Source organism: Sapajus apella, unplaced genomic scaffold (assembly GCF_009761245.1).
Source record: "Sapajus apella isolate SASKATOON/1434 unplaced genomic scaffold, GSC_monkey_1.0 scaffold89, whole genome shotgun sequence".
Taxonomy (NCBI): domain Eukaryota; kingdom Metazoa; phylum Chordata; class Mammalia; order Primates; family Cebidae; genus Sapajus; species Sapajus apella.
The window spans coordinates 8,786,850-8,796,659 of NW_022437029.1; positions in this window are offsets into that span (position 1 = coordinate 8,786,850).

A 9,810-nucleotide genomic window follows, 5' to 3' on the forward strand; every position below is an offset into this window, starting at 1 on the left:
TGGACTGACTGTGGAGTAGCCTTGGACTGACTGTGGGGTAGCCTTGAGCTGACTGTGACTGTGGGGTAGCCTAGGACTGACTGTGGTTGGGCTGACTGTGGGGTAGCCTTGGGCTGACCGTGGTTGGGTTGACTGTGGGGTAGCCTTGGGCTGACTGTAGGGTAGCTTTGGACTGGCTGTGTCCCTCCAGCAAAGTCACTGCTCCTCTCATGACAGGCTTTCTTACCATTTTCTCTTCCCAAGTTCCAGCATCTCCCTTCCTTTAGCCATACAACTTGTGGCGGTAGCATCTCCACTATTACTAGAGTGGCTTTCTGAAGTACTCCCCGGGTGATTTTCCTATAGCCAGTCCACATCTTCATAAAGAGCTCCTTTATTAAACCCTCGTCAAGGCAAGGTGAGGTGGCTCACGCCTATAATCCCACACTTTGGGAGGCCAAGAAGAGAGGTCAGGAATTTGAGACCAGCCTGGGCAACATAGCAAGACCCTGTCTCTACAAAAATTTAAAAATTGCTGGGCTTGGTGGCATGCTCTGGAGGTTGAGGCAGGAGGATCACTTGAGCCTGAGACTGAGACTGCAGTGAGCGTGATCACACCACTGCCCTCCAGCCTGAGCCACAGAGTGAGATCCTGTCTCTATTTCCTGCTGAGACCTTGATTGATTGACACACCCTTAGATTTCAGATTGGTCCACAGAACACAAAGAAAGGGACCCTGATATGCAGGCCTTCCATGACTCACTATATTCCAATTCTATATATTATACATATATATATGTGTATGTGCATGCACACACATACTATATATGTGTGTGTGTACACTTGTTCTTAGTTTCCCCTAGCATGATAACTCCATGAAGAAGACAGAGGTACATAAATTTCTCCCAGTTTCAACTCACAATCATTGCTACAACCCCAGTGCCCAAGAAAGCACTGGCATACAAGAGAAGTTCAACAAATATTTAAATAATTCTTGAATTGCTGAAGATAGGTGAACACTACTTCTCACACAGAGCTTGTTTGCCTTTGTTTGACAGGGAAAAGAATACTGTGTTCTTTAATGTAGAAAAGGCTAAAATAACTGAAGTAACTAAGGGAGCACTATCGCTGACTTGGAGATGTTTTTAAATTGTGGTAAAATAGACCTAACATAAAGTTTGCCGTCTTAACCATTTTTAAGCGTTCAGTTCAATGGTACTTTCACGTGGGTAGGCAACCATCACCACCGTCTATATCCAGAACTTTTTCATCTTCCAAAACTAAAACCCTGTCCCCATTAAACACTCACTCCCCATTCCCCCTCCACTGTGCCCTGGCGTCACTATTCTTTCTGTTGCTATGAATTTAACTACTCTAGATACTTCATATATATGGAATCACACACTACCTTTATCTTTGTGACAGGCTTCTTTCACTCAGCATAATGTCCTTAAAATTCAACCATGTTATAGCATGTGCCAGCATTTTCTTCCTTTTTAAGACTGAATAATATTCTATGGCATGAATATCCCATATTTGGCTTGTCCATTTACCAATTGATGGACATTTTGGCTGCTTCCATCTTTCATTGTCTGTGAATAATACTTGCACGAACACGGGTGCGCAGGGAGATATCGGAAAACATGCCTGCTTTCAATTCTTTGGGGTATATGCCCACAAGTGGAATCGTTGGCTCATTGGTGGTTCTATGTGGAACTTGTTGAGGAACTGCCACCCTGCTTGCCACAGCAGTGGTATCATTTTACATACCTGCCAGCAATGCGCGAGGGATGCAGTTTCTCCACATCCTCGCCAATACTTTTTATTTTCTGTATTTTTTAAACAGTAATCACCCTAATAGGCCTGAGGGGTGTCTCATAGTGGTTTTGATTTGTGTCCCCCTAATGATTAATGATGTTGAACGTATTTTTGTGTACTCATTAGCCACTTGTACACCTTCTTTAGACAAATGTCTAATCAAGTCCTCTGTCCGTTTTTAATTGCGTTGCTTGTTGTTATCGATTGCAGAAGCTCTTCATATATTCCAAGTAGTCATCCCATGTTGAATATACGCATTGCAAATATTTTCCATGCTTTGCATTTTTACTTTATCTTATTAATCAATTTATTTATTTTTAATTTATTATTATTTTTGAGACAGAGTCTCACTCTGTTGCCCAGGCTGGAGTGCAGTGGTGCCTTCTTGGCTCATTGCAACCTCCACCTCCCAGGCTCAAGTGATTCTCCTGCTTCAGCCTCCCAAGTAGCTGAGAAATGCCCGCTAATTTTTTTTTTTTTTTTTTTTTTTTTTTTTGTATTTCTGATGGACCGTCTTGGCCAGGCTGGTCTCGAACTCCTGACCTCAGGTGATCCACCTGCCTTGACCTCCCAGAGCGCTGGGATTACAGGCGTGAGCCACCACACCTGGCCACTTTTTCACTTTGTTGATAGTGTCTTTGTATGCACAGAGTTTTAATTTCGATGAAGTCCAATCTGTCTTTTCTTTTATTGCCTTTATCAGATTTGGAGATTCTTTGGGGCATCATTACAGTGTGAAAATACAATATAGTCAGGCGCGGTGGCTCACGCCTGTAATCCCAGCACTTCGGGAGGCCAAGGCGGGTGGATCACGAGGTCAAGAGATCGAGACCATCCTGGTCAACATGGTGAAACTCCATCTCTACTAAAAATACAAAAAATTAGCTGGGCATGGTGGCACATGCCTATAATCCCAGCTACTCAGGAGGCCGAGACAGGAGAATTGCCTGAACCCAGGAGGCGGAGGTTGCCGTGAGCCGAGATCGCACCATTGCACTCCAGCCTGGGTAACAAGAGCAAAACTCCATCTCAAAAAACAAAAAGAAAAAAAAGAAAATACAGTATAATTTCCTCCCAGAGCCCCTACTCCTGGGTGGGCCCCACTCAGACCCCATCACACACCCAGCAGAGCAGGTGAGGCATAGTGTCATATAAATTCTGTTTATTACTGTGTTTTCCACCAGACTGGAAGCTCCCAGATGCAGAGAATCCCACTTTTCTGTCCATCAAGGGTCCTGGCAAGGGGCCTGGCACAGCATAGAGTGGGACTGTGTAAATGGTGAGAAGTAAATGAAGGGGTAACTGAATAAATGGCTCCAGGAAGGAAGAAATTGGCCTCTCAGCAGGGCTGCTGAGCTTCAGCCCTGCTTGTTTGCAAATCTCTTTCTTTCTTTCTTTCCTCTTTGTCCTGGGAGGTGGCTTCTCAGTGGGACCTGTCTTTTATGTAATTGTTTGCACGTTAACAATACTACTCTATGGCTCTCAGGCAGTGGCCTAATTTCCCCTCCTTTAATAAAAGTTACTTGCCTTCTGTGGGAAATCAATGATTTACTGAGTGACCAAGGACTGTTTCTGTCCATAATAGAAACCAGTATAGATAAGCTAGTTGCTGAAGGTGAGGATGGAACATGACCAGCTACTTCTGCATAGGAAATTAATTCCATACCCTGGCGTGTCCTTGCTTATCTGGAGCTGAGTTCACCATGATGCTCTCCCTCAGATGGCTGGCCTCAGGACAGCCAGTCCAGACACCTTTTGAGTGAGCTTTGTGTATATAGCTCCCTCATGAGCCCCTGATATGAAATCAAAATTGGGAGCATTCATTCCGCAATAAAAGAAAATCTACTGAATAGAGCATGAATGGTTGTTAATTATCTTTTCCTAATTTTTCATTCCTTTTGGGACTGCTGGTGTCACTATCAGATAAGGGGTGGCAAGCACCACAGCCTAGGAAAAAATAATAGAAGCAAAAACATGAAATTAAGAAAATTTTCTCAGTTAACTTTTGTATAAATTGGGACAAGCCTATCATTATAAGTCATTATTTAATTTTAGCAGCAGAACATCCCAATCAAGCTTATAAGCCATTTTTGTCCTGCTGGAGCAAGCTTGAAAAGTCATGACATTCTAGAAAGAGCAGGGCTTTGAACTCAGACAAAGCTAGAGTTCAGCCCTTACAATGCTTCTCCCTTTCCCTCTTACGATCTTGCATCCGTTATATAACCAGCTTCAGCTTCCATTTGCTCATCTGTAAAATAGGGATAATGAACAATGCCTTACAGTGCTGCTGTAGGACTCAATAAACAGCATTTGTAAAGCACGTCACATACACTACATAAATATTAGCCCCTAACCTCCTGCTTCTGCTGCATGTGGCATTTGTCTGGCCACAGCAGTCCAGGGCTGAATTGCCTGTTAGGTGATTACTAATTATCTACTGATTCCTTCTTCAAACATTTGTGAGCCCCTTGAGAAAGGAACTGTGGTAGTGAAGGATTAAAAGCTGGGCTTGTGTCTGGAAGCGTCGTCTGATTTGTAGTTTGCTTTATTTCCATGACTTGTTTCCAAACTGCCCAAGATATTTGGGTTGGTTTGAGTGAGTAGTGGTGGCTGTGTTGATTGATGTCGGAATTCCCCACATGGTGTGAACTGCATGGAAGGATGCTTTAGATTTCATTCCTTCCTGGCTGCATCCCAGTGCCCAGTGCTCCCCGAGGAGAGCCCTCAGCACTCCCGAGGACCACTCACCTGCATCCAGCAAACAGCCATTGTTTTGGCCTCATCTAATGCAATATTATTTCCTCTTTCCTGAGGCTCACATCAGAAAAGAGACTGAGGCAGGCCATGGGATGGTTGATGGTTTGGTTTTTATCTTTTTCATTTCCTCGGAGCAGGAAGTGAATGGAATAGCTTCCTCCAGGTGCTATTTCTGCCCCCAGGAAAGAGCAAAGGGAAATGGCAGTTCGTGGAAAGAAACTTGCAGGGTTAAAGGATTTATAAGAAATTACAAACAGACTGCACCATGGGGCCCAGAGGCAAGTGAGGAGAATTGGAATCCTGTTTATTAAAGAGATAGAAGGCGCTTCCTTATTTGTTATCACAAATTTCTCCATTTTTGTTCCCTATGGAGCAATCTGTCTCCGCAGATATTTATAGTTCAGACTCTCAGAGGAAGGAAGCCCCGTCCCTGCTGCTCAGAAGTTGTCTTCTGCTGACAGAGCACAGTGGAGGCACTGACCCTGTGTCTGCAGAGCCACATTCAAGAGGGCAGAGGGTCACCTGGGGTTTCCAGGAGGAGGTGTGGCTTCCAATCTTTTTTTTTAAAAAACACAGTCTCAGCAGAGACATTTTCATCATCTGTTTTCTTCGTTTTTAAAGACGGGTGGCAGCCAAGATGGCTACTTTTCTAATATTGACCCCAAGTTGGAAAAGTCCCCTATCTCTGGGATGACCAGAGGGGATTTGGTGACAACCAGGAAGTCCTCCTCCACCTGTGTGATCCTACATCACTTCAGAGTGAGCAATGGGACATGTGTGCACCTGGTCCACAGCAGAAGCACTGTCACTCGGCTGAGCCTTCTTGTCCCGAAGTCATTCTGTTCACTTATTGAACACTCACTGTGGCCCAGGACAGTGCCGTGCCTCTGCAGACAATATTCAGGGGTCACCCTTGCCATCTCCATGCTTTCCTCTTATTAATCTGTCATTTGTTTTAAGGGTCTCAGCCATGAACTGAGGATGGTTGAGGGAAAACTACTTTTCCTCCCTGCAGGGTGGGGGTGTGAGGCAGGGTCATGGGAAGGCACGGACTCCAGAAGGGCTGTGTAGTGAGCAAGCAGGGATTGATGGGGAAGGAATGCTGCCAGCCGGTGTGAGAATGTTTGCGAGGCTCAGGGCTGTGAGAGGGCCCACTTGGTAGCAGCAAAGGGCCCGGCAGGGCTGGAGATCCCAATGGGGAGGGAGAGGGACAAGAGTTCGTAGGATAGAGGTTGGGGGTCTGAAGCACGTCCTGCCTTACTTGAAGGACCTGCTGCTTGACTCTGAAAGCAGCAGAATTCATCCAGCTTCCCTTGTACACTGGATTTCCAGTTTTTTGGCTTTGAAAAAAATATTTTACAGTGGAAATATTGAAGTAGACACAGAGGTAGAATAGTATAACTAACCTCTTCATACCTGTAATCCAGTTTCAATCATTATCAGTCCACAGCCAATCTTGCTTCATTTCTGTTTTCCATTGCTCCCCTCCCCCTGATGACTTATTTTAATTAAATCAACCCCATGACATAATATTATTTCATTTGTCAGGAGTTCAGGATGTATTCCTATGAGAAAAAATACTATTTTTTAAAACACCATAATCTCATTATGGCACCTTAAAAATGAACAATCATTCAATAATGTCATCTAATAATCAGTCAGTTTTCAAGTTTCCCCACCTGGCTCAGAATGTTTTTGTACAGTGGTATGTTGGATCTAGACAAGATCCACACATTGCATGTGGCTGGAAAGTCTCTGAAGTCTTGTTATGTCATAACAGCTCCTCCGCTCCTCACTGCCACCTGCCCCACCTCGCTGACCATGCACACTTCTTTGATTTGGTCACTGAGAGGATTTGAGCAGGTGTGTCATAGTCTGGGGGTGCTGGCTAAAATAATCCCCTGAGGAGGGTAGACAGAACAGGGCCAGGTGACCCGGAAACATGGTTGGAAAAGGAAAAGTGAGCAAGGACAAGGGAGTCACGATGGAAAGGAGAGCACCCGGATCTGGGAAGTAGTTAAAGTGAAACTGGAAAAATCAGCGACTGATTGGAGGGACAGGGTGAGTGAAAAGAGGAGTCAGCTGGTGGTACCCAGCTTTCTGATTTAAGCAGTCGAGGTTCAGGGTGCTATTAACCAGAAGAAGGGAGTTGGGGTAGGGGGAGGAGAAAGGTCTTATCAGAATACAGATTTGGTTGTTTAAACGACGATTAAAACAAAACACACACACAGACACACACACACACACAAAGTGACTTAGACAACATTATTTCTGCCTAAATGTTAAAGCATAAACAGCTTACAACTAAGGTGGCAGCTCCATAGTATTGGGAAGAAAAAAAGGTTTAATTGGACCTACAGCTCCACATGGCTGGGGAGGCCGCTGACTCATGTCAGGAGGCAAAAGACACTTCTCACATGGTGGTGGCAAGAGAAAATGAGGAAGAAGCAAAAGCAGCAACCCCTGATAAACCCATCAGATTTCGTGAAACTTGCTATCATGAGAATAGCACAGGAATGACTGGCCCCCATGATTCAGTTACCTCCTCCTGGGTCCCTCCCACAACATGTGAGAATTCTGGGAGATAAAATTCAAGTTGACATTTGGGTGGGGACACAGTCAAACCATATTTTTCCACCCCTAACCCCTCCAAATCTCATGCCTTCACATTTCAAAACCAGTCATGCCTTCCTAACAGTCCCCCAAAGTCTTAACTCATTTCAGCATTAACCCAAAAGTCCACAGTCCAAAGTCTCATCTGAGATAAGGCAAGTCCATTCCACCTATAAGCCTGTAAAATCAAAGCATGCTAGTTACTTCCTAGATACAGTGGGGGTGCAGGTATTGGGTAAATACAGCTGTTCCAAAGGGGAGAAATTGTCCAAAACAAAGGGGTTACAGGGCCCATACAAGTCTGAAGTCCAGTGCGGCAGTCAAATTTTAAAGCTCCCAAATGATCTCCTTTGACTCTATGTCTCATATGCCAGTCATGCTGATGCAAGAGATGGGTTCCCATGGTCTCGGGCAGCTCTACGCCAGTGACTTTGCAGAGTACAGTCTCCCTCCCAGCTGCTTTCACGGGCCAGTGTTGAGTGTCTGTGGCTTTTCCAGGTGCACCATGCAAGCTGTCAGTGGATCTACCATTCTGGGGTTTGGAGGATGATGGCCGTCTTCTCACAGCTCCACTAGGCAGTGCCCCAGCAGGGACTCTGTGTGGGGGCTTCAACCCCACATTTCCCTTCTGCACTGTCCTAGCAGAGGCTCTCCATGATGGCCCTGCCCCTGCAGCAAACTTTTGCCTGGGTATTCAGATGTTTCCATACATCTTCTGAAACCTAGGCAGAGGTTCCCAAACCTCAGTTCTTGACTTCCATGCACCCGTAGGCTCAATACCATGTGGAAGCTGCCAAGGCTTGGGGATTCCATCCTCTGAAGCCACAGCCTGAGCTGCATGTTGGTGCCCTTCAGCCAAGGCTAGAGTGGCTGGGACACAGGGCACCAAGTCCCTAAGCTGCATACAGCACAGGGTCCTTGGGCCCAGCCTATGAAACCACTTTTTCTTGCTGGGCCTCTGTGTCTTGGAAGGAAAGGGCTTTGATGAAGGTCTCTGACATGCCCTGGAGACATTTTCTCCATGGTCTTGGGGATTAACGTCAGGCTCCTTGATACTTATGCAAATTTCTGCAGCCAGATTGAATTTCTCCCCAGAAGATGGGTTTTTCTTTTCTATTGCATAGTCAGGAGGCAAATTTTCCAGACTTTTATGCTCTGCTTCCCTTATAAAACTGAATGCCTTTAACAGCACCCAAGTCACTTCTTGAATGCTTCGCTGCTTAGAAATTTCTTCCACTAGATACCATAAATCATCTCTCTCAAGTTCAAAGTTCCACAAATCTCTAGGGCAGGGTCAATATGCTGCCAGTCTCTTTGCTAAAACATAACAAGAATCACCTTTGCTCCAGTTCCCAACAAGTTCCTTATCTTCATCTGACACCACCTCAGCCTGGATTTCATTGTCCGTATCATTAGCAGTATTTTTGTCAAAGCCATTCAACAAGTCTCTAGGAAGTTCAAAACTTTCCCACATTTTCCTGTCTTCTTCTGAGCCCTCCAAACTGTTCCAACCTCTGTCTATTGCCCAGTTCCAAAGTCACTTCCACATTTTTGGGTATCATTTCAGCAGTGCCCCGCTCTACTGGTACCAATTTACTGTATTAGTCATTTTCACACTGCTGATAAAGATACATCCGAGACTCGGAAGAAAAAGAGGTTTAATTGGACTTACAGTTCCACATGGCTAGGGAGGCCTCAGGATCATGGCAGGAGGCAAAAGGCACTTCTTATATGGTGGTGGCAAGAGAAAATGAGGAAGAAGCAAAAGCAAAACCCCTGATGCATCCATCAGATTTTGAGAGATTTATTCATTACCACAAGAATAGCATGGGGAAGACCAGCCCCATGATTCAATTATCTCCCCCTAGTTTCTTCCCACAACATGTGGGAATTCTGGGAGATACAATTTAAGTTGAAATTTGGGTAGAGACACAGCCAAACCATATCGACTACCTTGTTCCATTATCTGCTGGTCCAGCACAGCTCACCACCAGGCACACGTGGCCCAAGTGAAACGGAAGGAGAGTATGCCTCACCCCTTGAAGGTTATCACCCACAAGTAGCTGACATTCTTTTGTCTAGCACATGGTCACGTGGCCATACATAGCTTCAGGGGAAATGGGAAATGGCTTATGCTAAGACTCTGGTTCCACAGTAAAGGAAGAAAGGGTGAATAGATGGGGTGCGGGAGTCTTTGCAACAGAAAGTGTGCTACAGTTTGGGATACATTGAGTTTCCGGTGCACATGGTAATTCCCAGTGGAGATATGTGTAACCTAAGAGAAGTCTCAGGTGGAATGTTGGACTTACGAATTGTGATTTTCATTAGGAAGCCACAGGTGTTTGATCAAGGGAGAAACCCAACTGACCTGGGATCTAGGAAGGTGAACATTGCAAGCATGTCTTTTGCGAGATCAGTTGGGAAAAAGCAAGCCTAGAACTGGATCATTGAAGGGCTGCTATCATGATCTTGAAGACTTTGCGAGGAAATGGCCGCAGGACTTAGCAACTGGTTAGATAGGACTGAGGAGGCAGAGTGGGGAGTCCAAGGTGACTCAAGGTGCCCAGTCTGAGCACCTTGGCAGGGGAAGATGATGCAGTTTACAAAAAAGACAGAAGGAGGGACAACTCTCTCACAGCATGG